The sequence below is a fragment of the Arachis stenosperma genome, chromosome 8 (genome assembly GCF_014773155.1).
Source record: "Arachis stenosperma cultivar V10309 chromosome 8, arast.V10309.gnm1.PFL2, whole genome shotgun sequence".
NCBI lineage: Eukaryota > Viridiplantae > Streptophyta > Magnoliopsida > Fabales > Fabaceae > Arachis > Arachis stenosperma.
In genome coordinates, this window is record NC_080384.1 from 45668836 (window position 1) to 45693120 (window position 24285).

General features: G+C 31.7%; 1 non-coding gene across 1 annotated transcript; it reads right to left on the reverse strand.

Annotated features, from left to right (window-relative positions):
• Positions 1-13347: 13347 nt before the first annotated feature.
• Positions 13348-13420, reverse strand: TRNAR-ACG (transfer RNA arginine (anticodon ACG)). The gene has a single exon. It is a non-coding gene; the product is annotated as a tRNA-Arg (tRNA).
• Between the last annotated feature and the right edge of the window lie 10865 nt (positions 13421-24285).

Genomic DNA, 24285 nt, shown 5'->3' on the forward strand with positions numbered 1-24285 from the left:
GTGTAATGCTAGCTCTTTAGGATTTTCTCATTTTTAAAAATAAAAAAAAGTAGATAATGCATTTTTATGTTTGAAGTGATAACAAAAAAGAAAATTAATGTATTTTATAACGTATTTTCGTGTTATAACAAAATACGAAAATAATTCTTAATAAATACAGGATAAATGCCATTTTCTAACGTACCGAAGCTCTTCCCAATTCACGGAAAAGAAAATGGAAAAAAATACGTTATGACAACTTATGATAAATATATAGTAGTGGTAACAATTTATGAGAATCCAACGCGTTTGCACCACTATCGTTTTTGAAACGTTTTCAATTTATCCAAACATGCGTTACTGAAGTTATTTAAGATCAAACCAAGCTATATGAATAAACAGTTATTTTTTGAATAGGAGATGTTACAATATACACCACTTGGTCTTAAATCATACAATTTTGCTATGTTACTAATAGTATTTTTATCAACTTCTGCAACTCTTGTTTATTATGATGTTTAATGGAAATGTTTTTTGTGAATGTGTCTAATAAAAATATTTTTTTATAGTTGTGTCTAATGGAAGTGTCTTTATATATTTTTTGGATATGTCTCCTTATACATGTGTTTAAAATATAATAATTAATTATTGTTGACAATAAGTTAACAGATAATATATTGGTATATCTTATACTTTTCCTAAATCATATTGCATGCAAAAAATGCGTTAGAAAGCGTGTAGCATCATCACGGATGGCTAACCAACTTCGTTGGTCCATTGGTTTGTTCATTAATTTGTTTGAGTAAGTGTTGAAAATTGGAATTCCACCTTATACATGTAACAACTTATCGAGATACGTAAAAAAAAAAAATCATGGATGGCTTGCTTGTGTCCCTTTAATATCTTTATGAAGTAGTATATATAGATATATAAAATGGCAAAAAACTCGAGGAATCCTAATATATTTTATAACGATAAAGATTTTGTGCATAAAGTACGTAAATAAGTCACATGGGAATGCATCTAGATTAAGGAACGAAATGCTTGTGAAAAGTTCATGCAGAGTAAAAGGGTTTCAACTTCTTTCATACTTGATGGAACTTGTTGTATTGTAGTGTGAAGAATGTGAGTGCATATTATGAGTGCTGTAGTGAAGTGTAAAGAATGTGAGTAAAGTGCTGGCTGGATTATATTATGCTACAGACTTACATAAACTAAACCAAAGAATGTTTTAATTTTGAACACACGTTTCAGTTTGTCAATAAATAATATATTTTTTTCCACGCACTTTTCTCTTTACTGAAAATATTACAATGTATGAATCGCTTGGCTGGAAAGTGGTTTTATTTAATTTCACAAACCCAAAAAAATGTTTAAATATTATTTAATGACAGTTACGCTGATATCCTTTGGAAGTTAGAAGGTAAATTTCTTTTCTTATATATTATTGCATAATAAACCTAATTGTATATGTATTTTTTTTGGCGATTAATTGTATATATATTTAACCTATGAACTAAATCTCTTCACATATTTTGATTTAAATATTTATTTTATTTTAGAATTAAACTTTAAATAATTAATTTACCGCATCATTTTCGTTCGATAAGACTAAAACTTGTGTAATTTTTGTTAGGATTTGGTTGAATTAGTCTCACATTGCTTAGGATAGCAAATGGAGTGGGTGGGTTAGGCTATAAATATGAGACTAAGTTCTCCATATTTTTTTCACCAGTCAGAAACACTTAAAGCTTGTATCTGACTTTTATTTTCCTCTATATTCTTTGATTAGAGAGTGTTGTGATGTGTAGTTAAATATTTGCTTTGAGAGTGTGGGTGTACTGGGGTACCGGTGTTAGAGAGAAAGAAGTCTATGTGTTATAATAATTTTCATATAGTGATATTCTCTGGTTGTCATTTGACAACAGCCGTGGTGTTTTCTCCAGTAATTGGAGTTTTCACGTTAAATTATTGTGTTGTGATTGTGTCTATTTTATTTCTCTGTGAAATGTATTTTCTCAAGGGGGAATGGTGTATTATTCCCAACATGTGGTATCAGAGCTTCGGTTCGGTGGGATTTATTCTTAGTATGCTCTGTGGTTGCAGCCTAGTCTGACCTTCCACATCAGAAAAGAATTTTGTCTTGTGGCTTGAGGTTGATCTTTAGTTGCTGTTGTTGTTGCTGGAAGGCAGTGTGACACTGTGAGAGTGCTGTTTGGAAAGGTTCTGGCTAAGGAAAGACCTGGTATTTAAGTGTGTCCATTGTGACCCACCTCTCTTTCTTGGGCACCCTTCCTAGTGCACGGTCTACAGTTGAGTTATACTATTCCATTATACGTTTGCAACAATGTCAGGATATTCAAGTGCTGTGAAGCTTGAAATAGAGAAATTTGATGGAAGAATCAATTTTGGCTTGTGGCAAATACAAGTCAAGGATGTGTTGATACAATCAGGTTTGCACAAGGCGTTGAAGGAGAATATCTCTGGTATGAAAGATGATGTTCTCTAGAAGACAAGAAGTATCCTCATGGTATTGCCGCACTGCAGGATAAGTTGTGGCAATCGGGTCCACAATTACACACGGGCATTGGTTGGCGTTGAGATGCAAGGTGTGTGGCGAAGTTATGTCGATGGCTGAAGAACTTCTAGGAAAAGCCAATTTGGAAGTTGCACCATGCATTTTCAGCAAGGTTTCGATCTGTACCAAGAAAAAATGCTTGGAGTGGTCTAATTCCAAGTGAGTATACTTTCATGGTGGAGTATGATAGTTCTCTAAACTATGATTGTCGGTATAGACAATGGCAGCAAAGAATTGTCGGTGTTGACAATAGAAGCTGAAGATGTGTGGCTATTTCAATCAAGGTGGAGATTGTTAGGATTTGGTTGAATTAGTCCCACATTGCTTAGGATAGCAAATGGAGTGGGTGGCCTAAGCTATAAATATGAGGCTAAGTTCTCCATATTTTTTGCACCAGTCAGAAACACTTAAAGCTTGTATCTGACTTTTCTTTTCCTCTATATTCTTTGATTAGAGAGTGTTGTGAGGTGTAGTTAAATATTTGCTTTGAGAGTGTGGGTGTACTGGGTTGCTGGTGTTAGAGAGAAAGAAGTCTATGTGTTGTAACAATTTTCATATAGTGATATTCTCTGGTTGTCATTTGACAACGGCCGTGGTTTTTTCTCCAGTAATTGGAGTTTCCACGTTAAATTCTTGTGTTGTGATTGTGTCTATTTTATTTCTCTGTGAAAGGTATTTTCTCAAGGGAGAATGGTGTATTATTCCCAACAATTTTAGAGTATACTTAATGCATGTTCCAAAAGTTTATTTTTATTCAAACTGTAATTATTTGTTGAATTTGTTAAACGGTGACGTCTCTGGTGGTTAATGTGGCTAAAGGCGACTCTCCAATAAAATTCTTACCATGATAATTTTAGAGAGCAAAACCAATAACATTAACTATATCAAGGATGATAAATTTTTAATGAAGGCTAGGTAAATATTTTGTGTATGTAATAGAAATTAATTAAGAAGCTAATCATGAATGTTGGAATATTCAGGCCCCAAAGTACGTCTGAAACTAACAGAACCTCTATTCTTGACCAAACTCGACAGAAACTGCAAGATGACACATTTCCTTTCCTTCTCTATGGTCGCTGCTATGCTACGAAGAAGACCACTTCTCGAGCGCCTTCGCTTCCAGCGTCTTCCGCTATTGCCATCAGCAGTTGGTATCCACTGTTTGCCAATCGGTTGTGAGACAAGACGTTTTGAAGAGGACTTGACAACATTGCTGTTTGTTGAGATTCTTTTCTGGATGCAATTTCGAATACATCGTCACTGTTGATTACTGAAAGGCTGAAAGCCTGGTAACCATGGTCGCTATTGCTTAATATTAATGTTTGGATTAGTTTCTTGCTGGAAATTGTTGATGATGATTTTGTCCCTGATTACAGTTTTTTTTTGTATGAATTTAAATGCAATTCATTTTTAAAACTCAGACTGATTTATTGAAATTTTTTTGGACAACTATTTTCTTCTTTGTGTGGGTTTTGGTCCATATTAAATTCTTGTTTTATTTTTATTTGTTATCTTATCTTTTTCTTCTAGAAAGAAAATTTGTAAGATTTATCTTTTTCTAAATTAGTTATATTTATCTTTTTCTAACGGAATCATCTAAAGATTCTAGTTATTTTAGCTTATTTTGAAATTCAAAATCAGTTTAGTAATTAGTATAAATAGGTAGCATTGTTCTTCCGTAATTCAATAACAACACAACATTAAAAATCCTTAATTTTTTCTTTTTTTATTCTCTCACAGTTTTATTATGGTATCAGAACTATGGTATATTCCTTGAGGAGGATATATAACCTATCATCTTTTCTGTGAGAAATTACCATGCTTTTTTTTTCATCCCTCCTACAATGAATAATTAATCTTTCAATTTAGTTCAAGATCCAACTAATCCCTATTACATCCATCCAAGTAAAAATTCTATCTCAATCTTGGTTATTCCTGTTCTAACAGAAAATAATTACCATTCATGGAATAGATCATTCACTATAGTCATAATTTTCAAAAATAAATATGAATTAGGGTTAGGGTAATAGGGGTGACTGCAGTGTGTGTGAGATAATGGGTGAGGCGAGTGTGTGTGTGTTAGAGTCAATGATAAAGAAATAAAAGATAAATAAGAAGAAAAGGATTTAAACTGAATAAAAAAATACATTGAAATTGAAATAGAAATAAAAATGATAGATTAACATTGAGTACAAAGAGAATCACTCTACTTCTACCTAATTTTTTGACGCAACAAGAAAGAGACTCCTCAACCTAACTTGTCAACACCATAGTTTGGTAATTGATTCGAAGGAACTCCTGAATCTTCTATCCAATTTCCCGGTGCAACAACAGAGGGAATTCTCAACCTCAATTGTCCACATCATGATTTCATCACGAAACCAAAAGGGGTTTTCAAACCTCTAAATCATTCTGTCTTGCGACTACCCCAGTTTATGAGGTATTTATAACATCTTATTAGGTTAAAATATAGAAAACTTTTAGTCCACAAACATAAGGCCCAATCTAGTAATTAAATAAATAAAATCAAAATACACCAAATTAAATTAAAATATTCTAAAAATATAAACTATCTTCTAAATAACACTTGAACTCTTCGTATCAGGAACATTTGAAGCACGTATTATTATCCTCCTCTTAAAAAAATATTCGTCTTCGAATCTTGTAGGTGAAAAAATAATATATGAAAAGGACAATAATTACAAGGAAGATAATTTCTTTTTTTATATTTTTTTCTTTTTTTCTTTTTTTTTTTTGCATTGTATGTTTTTTTATTTTTTTTAAACAATAAAATCAACAATAATGACAAAACAATAATGAAATGCAAACAAAAACAAGAACACAAGAACTAAAAAAAAGATGCGAGACTCTTTTTTTATGATAAAAGAAGAACAAATATAGATTAATAAGAATTAATCTAATACCTAAGCTCTAATATCAAATGATAAAGAAATAAATGATAAATAAGAAGATAAGGATTTAAACTGAATAAAAAAATATACATTGAAATTGAAATTGAAATAAAAAGGATAGATTGAAATTGAGTGCAAGGAGAATCACTCTATTTCTACCCAATTTCTTGATACAACAAGAAAAAGACTCATCAACCTAACTTATCAATGCCATTGTTTGGGAATTGATTCGAAGGGACTCCTCAACCTTCTACCCAATTCCCCGATGCAACAAGAGAGGGACTCCTCAATCTCAATTGTCCACACCATAGTTTCATCACGAAATCAAAAGAGGTTTTCAAACCTCTAAATCATTTTATATTACGACTACCCTAGTTTATGAGGTATTTATAACCTTTTATTAGGTTAAAATATAGAAAACCCTTAACCCACAAACATAAGGTTCAATCTAGTAATTAAATAAATAAAATCAAAATACATCAAATTAAATTAAAACATTATAAAAATATAAATTAATATCTTCTAAGTAACACTTGAACTCTTCATAGCACGAATATTTGAAACATGTATCAGCAATGATATCCATCACACCACTATTTACAAATAACAGAGGACAAAATATGAGCCAATGTAGTAACAACACCCCCACACTATATTTAAATTAACGTGTAAAATAACATTTTTAAAACAAATACAAACACACTCCTACCTAAAAACTAATAAAAATCTCTCTGAAATGAATTGAAAATAGATCGAAACGGGTATAGATATATGCAAAGAGTTTAAACCCAGGCTAGTTCATGACATTATGGTGCAGAGCGTGTTTAAATTGCTAACCACATCTATATTATTGTTACAATAGTCACTATCACAAAATGTATTATACAAGGAAAAGTATAAGTAGACAATGAAAATATTAAACAATGTAAATAATGAATATATCGGATGTTCAATTCACTAGGTGTGCAGATGGTTATTCTAATATTAAAATTTAGAGAGTAATTTAAGGTGTAGTGTGTTTTATTTGAATTGGGCCAATTTTAGGGCCCGTTGTTCATGCTGTTTAAAAAAATTATTGGTTACCTAGCATAACCCATTATATAATTGTAGTGAAGCACCAACTAAAATAAATAATAATTTGGTCACAATAATGTAAGTACATTTTCTATGTCTCATGTATAATAAGAGATAGGAGAAACTTTCAATCATTCATCATCTTTTTTAGATCGTCCTTACCAGTTTTGACTCAAATCAGATAAATATGTCTTTATTTGACTTATAATCAATTTCCTTTACTATTACTATCAAGGACTAACTACAAATCACAAACTTTTGTGAATGACAACAAACATACTTCAAAGACTCAACCACTAAGGCATATAACAAAAGCCTATATACAAATTAAACTAATCCTCACACATACACAACTCATAAAAGTTTTATTAAAATAAGCTTCCATTTGCAGTTATCATCCTGTTAGAAATTCGCGTACACTTTTTGCTATTTTTGAAAAAATAAAGACAAATTCCAACCAAAAAAATAACACCTCACACATCCAAAGAAAATGAGCCACAACACCTACAGTGGAATGGAACCCTTATAAGGAAAAGATACTTCAACAAATAAAATAAAAAATTACCTAAGATTCTTAGTTGCTAAAATGGAACGACGATTCTCTCCACAACTAAAACAAAATTTTTTTTCAACATTAGAATGTAAACCCACTACAAATAGGGTAGTCAACATTGTTGTCAAACTCGCGAGATAACTCGTAAACTCGTCTTTAGGTAGTGAAATCGAGTTAACTCGGACACAAACTCATTTCTGGATAGATTCGAATAAACTTGATCAAACTCACGGGTCTATTCATGAGTTAGCAAGTTTGCTTTGGTTGGCCTTTTTCGGCAAAACGGCGCCGTTTTGGGATTAAAAAAAGGAAGGCAGCAACGTAACCCAAACCGACTAAACCCCTCACTTTGCTCGCACTCACTCTCTTCTCCAAGCTCTCTTCAGTCTTCGCGTTTCGTCGTCTGTCCCTCGCCGCCGTCCGTCCCTCACTGTCGTTTGCCATTTGCCATTACCAAACAGCTCGACACTGTCTCCTTCTCCACTGTTCTCTCACTCTCACTCTCTCATTCTGCTCTGTGTTGACCCTATTTTGCATCGAAGAACGTGAACTCGTGGAGCCTCTGCTGTCCGCCATGCTGCCGTCACTCGTCGTGTCCTCTGACAGTCATCGCGCTTCCACCGTTCATTTTGTCAGGTGTCAGCCCGTCGCTTGTCTGCACAGCATAGCACAGCAATGCCTATGTCAGCTGAGCCTACTTCATTCAGCCATTCAGATTTAGCCTTCAGGTATGTTTAAAAAAAATTAGTTACTGAATTGATGCATTTGGTAGTTGTTACTTGTTAGTGTGAGTTTAGTCTGTTCTAAATTGCTGCATTTTGTAATTTGTAGTTGTTACTTCTTACTTGTTAGTGTTAATTAGTTGTTATTGAATCTAAATGTGTGAAACTCTTAAATCTGAATTTGTTGTTATTGAATATGAGTTTCTTCTATAGCTTTCTTTCTCGTATTCAAGAGCAGATCTTGTTTACATATTTGTATTTCTTTGTTCTTCTATTTGATGCCAAATAATTAAGCTTTACCTTCTGCCATGGGAAAAAATTGTCAGGTGCTAGTATTTACTGCTTTAATTTTCTAGGAATGCATTATGCATTGTGGTATTTTGTGGTTTTTACTCTTGGAGTTTAGGTGTTGTCTCCATTCCGTCCTTTTTTTTTTGCAAAGCACAATGCTATGCAATTAAATGTTTTATTTTTTTTATATTGTGTAGTTTGTCAGCTTTAACTTATAAGTCCATAACTACAGCTCACTTGTAAAGTAGTTTTTATATCCTAGATCTGAATTTGTAGTTGTTACTTCTTACTTGTTAGTGTTAGTTAGTTGTTATTGAATCTGAATATTTGAAACTCTGAAATCTTAATTTATTAACTTTGTTAACAAGGATAAGTGGATACTTTTGCTTAATTATTTAGTTTGTATTTTGTTGATTTGTTGATTTAGGGACAAAAATACAACATGGGTGAGGGATGTGAGAATGAGTTCATTGGAAATCCGCAACAAAATTTAATGGAGGAAGTCATGAACATGTGAATGATGATGATTCTGTTGGCTGAGTCGAACCTGAACTTGAAAGAAATGATGTTTCTAATGAAGATGGTGAAGATGATGATGTTGATGCCATGGATGATGAAGATATTGGAGGATTTCAGTTTTAGACTTTTAGTTTATTAGAACATTTAATTGTTACTTTGTTGTTTACTTTTGTTTTTCAGATGTGTTATATGAAGCTTTGATTGTGTGATTGTATGTTTTATGTTGAACTAGATGCATACTTGTGAAGGATTTGAATATGTGTTCTAGAGTACTTGTTATAATTGTATTATGTTAATTTATTATGTATTTTGATGTTGAAATTATTAAGTTTGAATACCTATATTTGAGTAAATATATATTATACACGATATATATATATATATATTATAAAAAATTTATAACAGGTAAACTCGTATGAATCTAGGTCAGCTCTACGAATTTACCTAGACTCTCGAGTTTGACAACTTTCGTAGTCAAGTTTATCATGCCACCTTTATGGTAAACAAACAAAGGTAAAGATAATGCCAAAACACAATCCTACACTTAAAATAAAAGAAAGACAAAGAAAAAGAAAGAGAAAGGCTTAAAACACAAATGACATGAAGGCAATGATATCCATCACACCACTATTTGTAAATATCAGAGGACAAAATATGAGTCAATGTAGTAACAACACCCCTAAATGATTGCAACAATAGCAAACAAATTGCAAGAAGTATAAAAATAAAAATAAAAACACATAAATGACAAAAATTACTCGAAATTAGAAATGAGCAAAAAATGAAGATCGAAGAACACTATGCCTTTTCTTTCAAGACAATTGAAGCTTTCAAAAATGATGAAAAAACCGATATGACAATAGAAGAATATTGAAAATGGTCACTTATAACTTCCTCTAAATGTTTCATAAGATGGAGCAAACGAATGAACCTACCACATTAGCAAAACCATTGCATTCGAAAAAACGTTAATGTGTTTTTTAAATTTAGTCCCTAAACAAACAGAGGTCTCTATACTTTTTTTTTAATTGGGTCCCTATACATTATTTTTTTTTTCAATTTAGTCCCGATTAACATTAAATGTAAAAAAATGTCAGTAAATTATGAAATTACTTGTGTACCCCTATTTTTTCACCTATAATAAGTTCATATTTCTCTGAGATTTCTCTTTTTTTTCTATTTTCTCTTCTTTCCAATTTTCCTCTTCCAACAGACATTGTAATCTACCCAACTTCTCTCACAGCTCGGTTTCTTTTGATCGATGGCACAAAGTTCATTCTCAACCAACCCAACAGTTTTGATAGTTAAATAAAAGAGAGTACTAATAAAAGGAGTTTTTTTTTACACCTAATGGAGCTTCACCTACAACATAAGGAAAATATATTAAAACATCGGACATAAAGAGCAAGCCCTATATACAAGATGGCATGAAAAGAGAAAAACAATAATAGTGTTATTCAGTATATATCTTCATATACAGCAACTTACAAACTTGCTTACACATTTCCACTTGCAAACCAAGCAAAAATCATAGGAAAAAACATATGGTAAAAAATGCATTTTCTTAACATCATAATTTATAAAATTATAGCCTGGGTTAAAAGAAAAATATTTATAAAATAAATGGCAGCACAAAATAGCTAAACTCAGCTAAATAAATTACAAAATCACACGAAAAAACGCCACCAAGCGAACACAATTCCTGTTGTAAGGCACAAACAAAAAAACCCACGACATCTTGATTCAGCTTGACTCTAGCTAAGCAGAAAATTCAAACTCAAACCTCAAACCTATAAATGTTAAAGTATGGCTTCAATTTAAATAAAAAAGACTACTATGCGCAACAAAAAACTAAGAAGTAAGAACCATAAAAAGGAACATAATTTATCCCTTTCTAATTGAGAAATATTCATAAACTCTACATATTAAATAAAACAATAAAAATAAAGCAGCTGAAACCCCTTCAGAACCACTCATAACCCAATCTAAAGCTCAAAACCCATTATCTAAAAAAGTCATACCAAAATGTACTAAACTGTATTGTTGCAGCCAGCTACACACCAAGGCTCTAAATGTTGTAATAAAACATAAAATAGTACCAAATCAATTTTACAAAGAAATTCCTAGCAATCAATAGCCTAAGCCAAGCAGGTTATTTTTCAAAAACTTTTTACTATGATGTAGGTCTACCAAGAAATCTAAATCTCCTATCACTACATAAAAAAAAAAACTTTAATAAACTAGCATCATCACAGCAATAATAATCAACCATTAACAAATTCATAATCAGCAAAACCAATTCATAAACTAATTCAACAATTAACAAAATTCCTATATATATCCATATTCTAAATCCTAAACCATTATATAAAAAAAAATTCAAAAATCAATGTAAGAGATAGATATTCAATCAATACCATATTCTTTTCCAATCAGCTCAAACTATTATATCAAAAAAATTGACATATGATTAAACCTAAGGAATCAACCTTAAAAAATTGAAAAAAAAATATAAATAATCACTTGTTGTTGCAGAGCCAGTTTAGGCAGAAAGGGCGAGACGGAGGTGCGGCGCGACAAGGCAATGCAATGGATCCACTAATGGCGGACGAGCAGAGCATATCAAAGCACCCGTCGACAACGTAGAGGGACGACGACCACCAAGTGACGGACGACGACCATGCCACGGACGACGGCACCACAATGCGACGGAAGAGAAACGCGGCTAGACGGGAACTTCGGAGAAGAACTTAGGGCTGGCTAGGGTTTTCTGACTTTGGGACAAAATGCTAAGGGTTTTTTGGTATTTTGAAAATATGGAAGTGTCCTCAATTAGGTATTCTAACCTAATTCTGAGAATATTTATTTTTTTAACAAAATATTTTGTCATTTCAAATGTTTTTGTCCTGATAGAGAATAAATTAAAAAAAATTAACGTATAGATACTTAATTTAAAAAAAATATAAAGACTTAATTAAAAATTCGATGAAACTATAGAAATATATATAATAATTAAACCTTTTTCTTATTTACACTATGTTTGTTTGAGGTGAAAGTGGGAGGAAAGAAAAGGGAGGGAAAGAAATTGGAAGGAAAATAATTATTTTTTCTTGTTTGGTTGAGAAGAAAAATAGGAGGAAAAAAAAATGGGTAGAAAAATATTGGTAGGATCTATCAATTTTTTTTCCCTCCAATAATGGAGAGAAAATGGAGAGAAAAAACTAAATCTCTCTCTCTTTCCAATATTACCTTTTTACTTTTTTAATATATTTTATAATATAAAGGTAAAATTGTCTTTTTATAATATTTCTTTCTTTCTTATTTTCTTTTCATCCAAACACATCTAAAGAAAATAAAAATCCATTCAATTTCTTTTCTTTCCTTTCTTTCCTTTCTATTTATTTCCTCTTTATTTTTTTCCTTCAAACCAAACATAGCGTTAGGCTAACCCACGTTGTTGTTCTCTTTATAAAAATAAAACAAAGATAGTAAAGACACGTAAACGGCATTCTAAACGCATGATGTAAATTCAAAGTATTCAAATGAAATGTATGAAATTTAACAACTAAATTCTGTGTTCAACTACAATACTACCCGTGTTTTGTTCATATTAAACTTGAAAAAAAAAAGTTATTTTTTATTTTTATCAAGTTTGCTAACAAGGATTGAAAATTAAAAATTTTATATAAAAGGTAAGTTTTTAAGTTTTTAATATGAATGCTGCATGTATTTTTGTAATTTTACTTTTGAATTATCAACTAATGTCCTTCGCAAAACGTAATATTAACCAAACTTCTCAATCGTTAAAACATCTTTTCTGTTGTTGCTTTTATTAGTACTACATAATTTTTCGATTAAAATTTTTACATATAGATAATTTCATAATGAAATATAAGAATATTTGATTATTTTAGTATTTTATATTATTATAGTGATTTGTAAAAAATATTTTTTAATTATCAAAAGATAAAATATTATTGACATTTTGTTAAAAATATCATTTTAGTTATTAAAAGACAAAATGTCACTTATGTTTTATAAAAAAATATTATTTTAATTATAAAAACCAAAATATTTTGAAAAAAAATTATTTTACTTATAAAAAGATAAAATATCACTGATATTTTATAAAAGATCACAACAACAACGTATAATACATAACTTAAATCATCTTTAAAGAATTCACTACTTATAATCTAATTTAAAAAAAAAAACTAACTTTTTATCATTTATGTTTTTTTTGGTGTTGCTTTTTTGTTTTTGGTTCGCGTATTTTGTTGTTGTTTTTTTTTGTTTGTACACATATTTTGTTTGTTTTTATTATTATTATATCATAATATTATCTTTTTGGGCTTTTGGTCTTCATCAAATTTTTTTTTCTTCAGTTATCAGTTATTCGTATAATTGTGCTGGAGGATTCCTTTTATTTATTTATTTTTTGGTAAGAACTTTTATTTTTTGCCATTGCTAGAGGTCCCTTGAACATTGATGATTTGTGTTTTTATTGTTGATGCCTTGATGGATTATTCCCAGTTATTTAGCCCATTATAGTAGGTTACATTACTATGTTAGTTTTCTGGTCTGGATGAAGACTTAAAAATAAAATAGGGATCGTGTGAAGACAATCTATAGGACAGTAAAAAATTGAGTAAAAAATTACCAAAAAAAAAAAAGTAAAAAATTGAAAAGCGAAAGTTGAAGGGGAAAAAGTAGAACACACGACTCCACTGGGGATCGAACCCAGAATCTCTGGTTCCGTAGACCAGCGCCTTATCCGTTGGGCCATGGAGTCCTTTTATGAAAACGACAAAATACAACAGTTAATTGTAAAAATTTAAAGTAATTAACAAAACCTTACAGAAATTACACCCCCCTAGTGCGAAACCAACGTCACCTTTGCAAAACAATTTTACATTCATTTTATAATAGGTTGCAACAAAAGGGATTTTTTTCAATAATAAAATAAAAAAATTTATTATTTTACAAAACATTATTTTTGTATTTTAATTTCTCAAATACGATATTCTTTGTATTTAAAGCAAGTTTGCCGCACTCCCGGATTTCGCCTAACCTCCCGCGAATTCCCTTTAATTTTTTTCACATTTTTAATCCATTATTATTATCTCTAAATAGTATATAGATTTACAAACAGTATATAGGAGTACACAAAAATACACAAACAACAAGCATGATTTTTTCAAGGATTTTTTAAATTATAAATTTAAAAAAATAAGTCATATTTTAAAATAAAATACAAAGTATAATTTAAAAAATTCTTGTTAAATAGGTTTAGTCCGGTGTACCTGTATATTTCTGGAGATAATGATAATAGTTGCCATTGTTAAATATGGCTTATTTTTTAATTTATAATTAAAAGAAATTCTTGAAAAAGCCATGTTTGTTATCTGTGTATTTTTATGTACTCCTATATACTATTTATAGATCTATATACTATTTGAAAATGATGATAATGAATTGAAAACGGGGGATTAAAAAAAATTAAAAGAGAGTTCGCTTCTAAATAAAAAAAATCGTATTTAAAAAATTAAAATTAAAAAATAAATTTTAAGAAAATATGATTTTTTTTATTTTAAAAAAACCATCATTATGGCATTATACATATTTTATATGTCTTTGTGTAGCCGTGTCTTTCTCTTCTCTTTTGTCTCAAAAAGCAAACACTAAATGTATGTTAGGGTCCATGTTTTTAATTGGTATGTTTACATATTTTTCGTCAGTTAATACTTAAATTGGCCTCCAAAATGTTGCATCGAGTTTTAAATTGGCTCTAAAATTTATAATTGTCTCAATTTAGACCCTTAATTTTCACTTCCTAACTCATATTAATCCTTTAAATAATTTTCGTTAACATCGTGCTAATGCATGTAGTTAGTACTGGTATCGCATATAAAAACAACATTTGACTAAGTGGAAGGAATAATGAAGTGCCTATTATTATCACATAGCTTGTTGACGTAAACGGTAATGCCATGTGTTAAGGACTAATTTGATTTGTGTATTTTAATTTTTAGGGACTAAAATAAATTACGAGTAGATATTCGGAGGTTAATTGGAATAACTTACAATGATAATATATTAGTGACATGAACAAATTGTATTATGCTACGTGATATTATTGTCTTATCAGCAAGACACGTGTCACTCACAGACACTTCATTATTCTATTCCACCTGGTTAAATATTGTTTAAATATATGACACTATACACTTCATTATTCTATTCCATCTGGTTGAATATTGTTTAAATATATGGATAGTGCTACGGTGCTGATAGTAATTTTTTTCAATACATGATGAAATGAAGTGGCAAGAAGGAACGGTGGACGTGTGGTTCACCTGTAGCCACAATTGGAGACAACAGCTGATGCACAATAGATGGGTCACAATCATCCGTCAGTTGAAAAAAAATAGTTGGTGAGATTTGCAGGATAAATTAATGCATCATTGAAAAATTAATTAAGGGTTAAGGGAGATAATCTCTCGTGTCCTTTTTTGGGTATGGCCATACTGACTGGACCAACAAATGCTCTTTTGAACATAACACTCAAATTGGGCCATGAATATAAAGTTCACAAGAATAATAATAATAATAATAATAATAATAATAATAATAATAATAATAATATATAAAAGACAACTACGAATTTATTTATAAATCCTAAATACAAATTTTATTTTAATAAATACATTAAAAATTAAAATACATTAAAAAATTATAATATATGAATTAAAAGAAAAATTTAGTTATAACAAATTTTTTATTTTAATTTATATTAATTTATTATGTATGTATTCAATTTATTATATATATATTGTACATAATAAATTGAAATTCGATTTATATGTAAATACCTAAAAATTGGGTTTGTCTGATTCGATTTATATAGATCTATTTAGGATATATATGAAACTAATTTCTATTTAAGACATCCGTATAATTTTAGTCTCCAATCAATTTATTAACATAAATTATCGTTATTTTTAAATCCAATATATATATTTTAGTTTTATTTTCTCATAAATTTACTATTCTTTTTAACTTTTAATGATTCATTAATTACTTTGTATTTACTGCGGTCTTCAAATTTTTTATAAAAAATAAAAAATCAAAATCATCAAATTACAAAATACTAACAATAATTATTTTTTCTTTTTAATTCTTGAATATAATTTTACTTTACTTAAGATAGTATATTTAATACAAAAAAATAAAGCATACTAGATAATAATATTTTAATTCCTGAATATAAATTAATTCTTTATTAACATAAAAAATTAAAATCTAAAAATAAAAAATATCATTATTAGCATGGACAATAACAATGCAATATTCAAAATTAAAATATTATTATCTGGTATGCTTTATTTTTTTGTATTAAATATACTATCTTAAATAAAGTAAAATTATATTCAAGAATTAAAAAGTAAAAATAATTATTGTTAGTATTTTGTAATTTGATGATTTTGATTTTTTATTTTTTATAAAAATTTTGAAGACCACAGTAAATACAAAGTAATTAATGAATCATTAAAAGTTAAAAAAAATAGTAAATTTATGAGAAAATAAAACTAATATATATATATATATATATATATATATATTGGATTTAAAAATAATGATAATTTATGTTAATAAATTGATTGGAGACTAAAATTACACCGATGTCTTAAATAGAAATTAGTTTTATATATGTCCTAAATAGATCTATATAAATCGAATCAAGAAAACTCAATTTTTAGGTATTTACATATAAATCGAATTTCGATTTATTATGTACAAAATATATATAGTAAATTGAATACATACATAATAAATTAGTATAAATTAAAATAAAAAATTTGTTATAACTAAATTTTTCTTTTAATTCATATATTATAATTTTTTAATGTATTTTAATTTTTAATGTATTTATTAAAATAAAATTTGTATTTAGGATTTATAAATAAATTCGTAGTTGTCTTTTATATATTATTATTATTATTATTATTATTATTATTATTATTATTATTATTATTCTTGTGAACTTTATATTCATGGCCCAATTTGAGTGTTATGTTCAAAAGAGCATTTGTTGGTCCAGTCAGTATGGCCATACCCAAAAAAGGACACGAGAGATTATCTCCCTTAACCCTTAATTAATTTTTCAATGATGCATTAATTTATCCTGCAAATCTCACCAACTATTTTTTTTCAACTGACGGATGATTGTGACCCATCTATTGTGCATCAGCTGTTGTCCCCAATTGTGGCTACAGGTGAACCACGCGTCCACCGTTACTTCTTGCCACTTCATTTCATCATGTATTGAAAAAAATTACTATCAGCACCATAGCACTACCCTAAATATATGACACTATTTATCTATGTCAGTATGAGACATCAGTACAACGTTAATAGGAATCATTTGAGAAGCTAATGTAAATTATGAATTGAAAAATTTGGATTCAAATTGAGACAATAAAAACAAATTTAAGATTCAATACAATTTTTAGGGACTAATTTAAATATTAATTCTGTAATACTTTATCACATAAAACTTTACATTATAGTCATAAATGAACGGTGGTGAGATATTACGACACTTAAAAGAGATATACTTATATAAATATAGAAGAAAAATATCATAACAAGAAATTCGTGAAGAAAATAAACAACGAAAAATCGTTAAATCTACACGGACTTATTGAAGTGATAAACGTCGTATACAAAAACAGAATATACATATTTATAAGTTCAAATAAAAATAGATATACATAATGATTACTAGTCTCGACCAACAAAAAAAATCGACTAGAATATTACAATACTAGAGAATATATAAAATAGAAAGTCTACTAAATAAAATTCTCTAAGTGGAATATATAGTCATATACAACAAAATTTTAAAAGTGGAGAAAACTCTAATGTCAAAATAAAATATCTCAAAAGTAATCCTCTTCGCTTCGTCACCTGAAACTTTCGCACTCTCAGCATGGTATGTTACATCCTATATCTGAAAAATAGAATAATAATAACGGGTGAGAACCCAAAGGTTCTTATTAAAATAACAGTTCTAAATAAAAATTACATAAGAAAATATAAACTCTCTAGCCAATCGTGATTTTCAACTTCATAGAAATCCAAACCTACGGTCTTAAATAATCCATACAGGGTTAAATTTGCTAAAGTAAAGGCACTTTAATCTACTACTAGTCTCATTCACTCCCAACAGTCATCTTCAGTGTTCTCAGTCTCTACACTTTTAATGGAATGCTAACACAAACAAACATTCGTACCAAATAATCACAAATAAGAACATTTAGAACAATTAATACAATTAGCAGTTAAACAAGATTATCAAATAGACAAATCAAAGCAATTATGCACACCCAAACAATGGCAAACACATGCACATGATGGATGCCTGTCCTTTTAGTCATGAGTTCACGTGCCGGTTAAACTGACAGACCCGACACATCGGGTAGCTAACCTAGATATCGTCTATCTGTCGTGCATCCCAGGAGGAACATCCCAAACTTATCACAAGTTGGTCTCAGAGAAAGAGTACCCTGTCACCTTCTCACTAAAGGCAGTGCTATCCGGGATATAGTGTTTGACCACGATTAACGATCAGAGAGAATGTGGGCGGGACAAAACCACCATCTCCCACATCCACACCGCAGCACTGAATAAGCAGGATGAACTACCATCCTTGTCAGGCGCAGGTGCCTCATCAATAATGCAAACAGGACAAAACTCACATCCTTACCAATTCAGTTATCATATCAAATTTATAATCATTTTCAATTCATGAGCGTGACTATGCCACCATTCTCGCCGTAACCGTCATTTCCACAATATTTAAAAGATTTTATTTTGCAAGTTTTATAGGTAAGTATCCCAATTTAAATTCATTAATTCTCATTAATTTCTTTCCCAATAGAATCAAGGTCCAAATACAATTACGGAAGTTACAAGCAGTTTAAAAACATGTTTAAAAAATCAGCACAATCGTGCACACGCAGGAACCTATCTTGGTCGGTGCGTCAATGGTGCGTACGCAGTAAACCTGGTTTAGCCACTAACTCTGCAAAATCTGTATAATCTAGTTTTAACCACCAATTTTCAAACACCCATAACTTTTTCTACAAAAATCATTTTTCTTCGGTTCTTCAACGATCTTAAAGTAGACATTCTCAATTTTAATTCAAAAAAAAATTTCATCTATTTTTAAGTTTTGAGAACCAAGTTATGACTTTCCAAAATTTATCAAAATTATCAAATTACACATTTTCTACCATTCAAAATTCATACTACTCAAAATCCTTTTCTTTTTAAAAACATTACCCAGTAACCTCATCCAAGTCCAAGCCTAACAAATCCATCTTTCACCTTTCAACAACTCATCCATTCAATTTTCACCTAAATTATCATTTAACCTTTCATTAAACAAACTTACACACAATTTTTCCAAAATCAATAATTAATCATCCCAAATCTAATTTCACATACTATCTACAAGGATTTCAACATCAACAAATACACAACACATCAATACATATCAAGATATAATTAAATCAATCATGGCCTCCGACCCAAAATTCATTCAACATTTAAACCATCATTTAATTTCACACATTCATGCTAAACCATTAACATCAACGACATCAATCCAACAATATATTAAAGTCAACTAGTCTAGGATTTCACATAGCATTACATAGTGATTATTTGAAAGCGAAATCTGTACCTTAATTAACAGCGGTTTCAATTCTCTTGAACCACCTTCTCCCACTAATTCAAGCCAAGCACTCAATTTAAGCCTTAATTCACACCAACCAAGCCAAGCATTCAAGTAACTCTATTCAATCTAATAACATCCAAATTTCACATGGTTCATACTAGATTTTTCACACAAATTAGATAAAGTGGAGGGAAAGAGTTCTCTTGCCTTATTCTATACGAACAAGGGTCAAAACTCCACTAGAAATTAAGTTTGAGCTTTTCCTAAAGCATCAAAATCATCAATTTCAACAATCACATACCCCAAAATGCGAAATTAGTAAGAAATATAGAAATAGGGTAACGCTCTTGTGATTACTCACCGCAAAAGTGGTATAAAAACATAGAAGGAGTTGAGAGCGACACATAGCCACAAATAGGTCGTCGATCAGAGTTTCAGTTTGAAAAAACGGATTTGAATGAGATGGTAAATAGTACTTTAGGGTTGGGTTCTTTCTCTTCTCCTTTCAATCTCGTGCTCACTCTTTTTCTTTTGGCCAAGTGTGTGTGAAAGTAGGGGAAGAAGTCAACGTTGTGACTCTTTTAAGCGAAGGGCATTTTTGTTCTTTTGCCCATTAGCGCTATTTTGGGCTAAATTTTTAAAGATAAATGTTCCTGTTTGTATTCTAAATATTTTTATAGTTATTTCTACACTTTTATTTTTCTCATATGCAGTGTAAAATAATTCTAAGCATATACCGTTAATTATAACGTTAATACGCGTTTTTTTCATAAATAATTATACTTTTATTCTAAATAATTTTTAAGTTAAAATTTTATCTGTAAATTCTCAAATTATAAAATTTAATTTTTTAACGCAAATGACGATTTAAATCCTCTTAACTCAATTTTAATTATATAATTAACTCGTTAATATTTTTCGAGTCTTAAAAACTCCATTTTTCTAATACATGTCTACATGTCTCTTTTAGTCTTTTACACATGGATACTTGGTGTATGTTTAGCATTCACATGAATGTACCTTCAAAAGTCGAGTAAAGTACCAACCCGGTCCCTGTCCATTTACCAAAATGTCAAGACGATCCTTAACCAAAAACACGTTCCATTACGGTCCCTGACCCTGAATTCCGTCCGCCAAGGCGGTCCTTCTGTCACTCTCACGGCGGAAAGTCGACGGAAAATGCTGAGGTGTGAAGGCTTGGGTGTGACACGGATGGCTCGGGTTGTGACGTGGAAGATGGAATCCTATCTGGCAAAATGAAATGGACAGGGGTCTTGCTGTCTTCGTCCCCAACACAAAAACGATGGCGTTTTGAGGCTTCCAGGCTTGTCGTTTGGTTTCGCGCCTTATAGGTTATCCCCTAAAGGCCCCTTGACTCTGTAATAGAATTACATTCTAAACCCTAGCAGACAGCTCTGTTCTCCACAAAGGCAGTGGTGACTGGTGAAAATCTTGGTGACAAGGTTGCTGACGAAGCTCTTGACGGAGACTTGGACGGTTGTTGGACGGCGCTCTTGACGGAAGTTGGACGGTTTGGCACACTGCGCAGTGATTGCTGAGGTAGGTGTCGTTACTGTCCCTTTCACTGTTTTGCTTGTGTGTGGTCCTTCTCCTACCATTGTTGTTTGCATTTAGCGTTGGTGGGGTAGAGAGAGGTTAAAAAAGTGTTTCTGCTGCCATATCCTAGGATTTGTATGTATTTAAAGAAAATGAAACTGTAGAGATGAGTTAAAAAATTAGTGATAGTTGAAACAAATTATTAGGCTTGACTGTTTAAATTGATGTAAGCTTGAAGAAACTCTGTTGCATGTTAAAATTTTTTATTTAGGGATTAATAAAATTTTATTGCACTTTTTCAGATGTCTGAATGTCTTGTTACCCCTGTGTTTCACCATGGGGGGAATTTCACTAAGGACAGTGAAAGAAATCTTAGCTACATGCATGGAAAAGTTCATAGGTGGCCACCAATGGATGTTGACCTGATTAATTACTTTGATTTGGTTGTTTTGTTTAAAGAGTTAGGCTATGTGAAGTTTAAGGCAATGTATTGGTGTGATATGACTGCCTCTAATATGGAATCTGGCCTTCATCAAATTCATGGGGATAAAGAAATTAATGAACTGAGGGAGGGTATTGATAAGAACAGGCACACAGATGAATTTTACATCTACTTTGATCATCCTGTGGACTTGCCAGAGGAAGTTGCTGAGGGGATTGTAGAGGAGGATGTGATTGCCAGTGATGTGAATTCGCTTAGGTCATCATCATCTTCCTCGGATGATGGATACGAAAGCGCTGAGGATGAGGCTTACAAACCGCCTCCTCCTGGTTATGAGTCTGATGACAGTGGGAGTGATGACAGTTTGAATAAGAAGAAGAAAAAGCAGAAGACCCGAGTTAAAGAGAAGATGACAGGTAAAGGAAGAAAAGAAACTGGTGTGGCTAGGAAGAAGGGGACTAAGCCAGCAGAAGATGGGCCAAAGATGTCTCCTAAAACAGCTAAGAGAAGGGCAACTAAGAAATACTCTGGTGCTAGGAGAAAACATGTGCTAAAGGAGGGGCTTGGTAGGCAAGATATGCAGGGGGAGAACAGTGGGCCTGGGCCAGAGCTGGGAGGCCCAAGAAGCTCCAAACAACATGGGCCTGGGGGGCAGGATACAACAAATGCTGCTAATGGAGCTGAATACCATGCACCAGACCCAACTGCAGCAGAGCAAGATAGTGAGTATGAGAAACCTTATGAGTATGAAAGTGAAGTGTTCAACAGTCCAGTTTCATCTGGAGATGAGGGTAAAACAGGCTATGATACTTTTGATGAGGACACTGAATATGGTGAGGTCCAGTTTAAGGTTGGACAGTTGTTTCCCACCATGGAGTCATTCAAGAAAGCCTTGAAAGATTATTTTGTGCACGAGGGTAAAGATGTTTTATACATTAAGAATGAGAAGCTGAGGGTGAGAGCAGCTTGTGCAGGTGAAAAATGTCCTTGGCTAATTTTTATAAGCTGGAACAGTTCAAAAGGTTGCTTTCAGGTCAAAACCCTTTACAATGAACACAATTGTGGAAGGGATTTTGGTAGCAACTTGGCTGACAGAGCATGGGTCACTGATAAGTTAGTTAAGAAGCTTTTCACAGAGCCTGACCTGAAGCTAGGTGCAGCTAGGGATCATATCATAGATGAATACAATGTGAAGGTGAACATTAGAATGGTAGCTAGAGCATTGAAGGTTGCGAGAGAGGTTGTCATTGGGAGTGAAAAGGCACAGTATGGAAAGACACGGGATTACCTGATGGAATTGCATAGAAGTAACCCAGGATCAACTGCCTTGATGGAAGTAATTCCCCAGCCTGAATCCCTGCCACTATTCGATAGGTTATACATTAGTTTGGATGCCTGCAAGAAGGGGTTTAAGGAGGGATGTAGGCCATTAATAGGGTTGGATGGCTGCTTCTTGAAGGGACGTTATGGTGGCCAGCTTCTAAGTGCGGTGGGCCAGGACGCAAATAACCACTTCTATGTCATTGCATATGCAGTGGTCCCGAATGAATGCAAGGAGACATGGAAGTGGTTCTTAACTTTACTTAAAGAGGACTTGGGTGAAGTTCCACAACATGGCTGGAACTTTATTTCCGATCAACAAAAAGTAAGTTAATTATGTTAAGTTATTTAACAAGTATACCTTCTTATGATAATTAAATTATTTTCTGTTAAGTTATTCTGTTAAATGTCACATGTTCAGTTTATAATTAAATTATTGTGTTATGAATCTGCCATAGGGTTTGGAACTGGCAATGAAGGAAGTTAACCCTACTGCCCATCACCGAAACTGTGTTCTTCATATTTGGAAGAACTTTATCAAACATTTCAAAGATGAACAAACAAAGCAGATGGTATGGGAGTGCTCTCGTTGTACAACAATTCAAGAATTCAGAAGTGCAATGCAGAGATTAAAGAATCTGAATGAGGGAGCCTGGGAGTATATGCAGAGGTTTGACCCGGGTGTGTGGTGCAAGGCCTATTTCAGCCATGGCCCCAAGGTTGATAACATAACGAACAATATGTGTGAGGTGTGGAACGCAAAAATTGTTGAATACAGAAAGAAGCCAATTTTGTCAATGTGTGAAGACTTGAGGTGTTACATCATGAGGAAAAGGGCTATGCACAAGAAGAGACTGGAGCAGCACCCTGGTATGTTGGCCCCTGTGCAGCAGAAGAGGCTTGATCAGTTTATCAAACCCAAGAGTACAAAGTGGATGAAGCAACCAATTGTTAGGCCACCAATCTCCTCCACTTTTGTTCAAACTTCTGTGGTGAATCAGATTCCCCCAGTCATTGGACCTCACTTCAGGCCTCCCACTCCTACCAACACAGAAATTCCACCCAACAATGATACTAATGTTGCTACTGGTTCAGGGATGCCTAAACCAAGTCAACAACATGGACTTAGTGCCGAGACAATAGCCGCAGCAGCTTCCGGGACTGCATCAAGACTATTCAAGTTCATCCCCACTCCTGGATTTAGGCCTCCTAGGAAGAACTAGAAGTGTGGTCCTAGGTTTAAATCAAGTTAAAAGAAGATGCTGACTTTTGGATAAACTATGTTATATATAGCCACCACAAACAGTTTTTTGCTTTCTTTTTTGATAGCATATGTGAATTAAGGGCCTATAATACTCTTTTTATTTTGGTGTTGCTGATGTTGGTATATAGGGCTATATGTTGCCCACTTTTGGAGTTATTTTGTGACCAACATGTTGACATTTGGTGGCTGTTTGTAGTTGTTAATGTTACATATTACTATTAGTTATTAATGGATTGCTTTTCATGGTATGAACAGATTCGAGTATAACACATTCGAGTATAACACATTCTTAATTTTGACACAATGAAACTTTTCCAAATAACCACCACA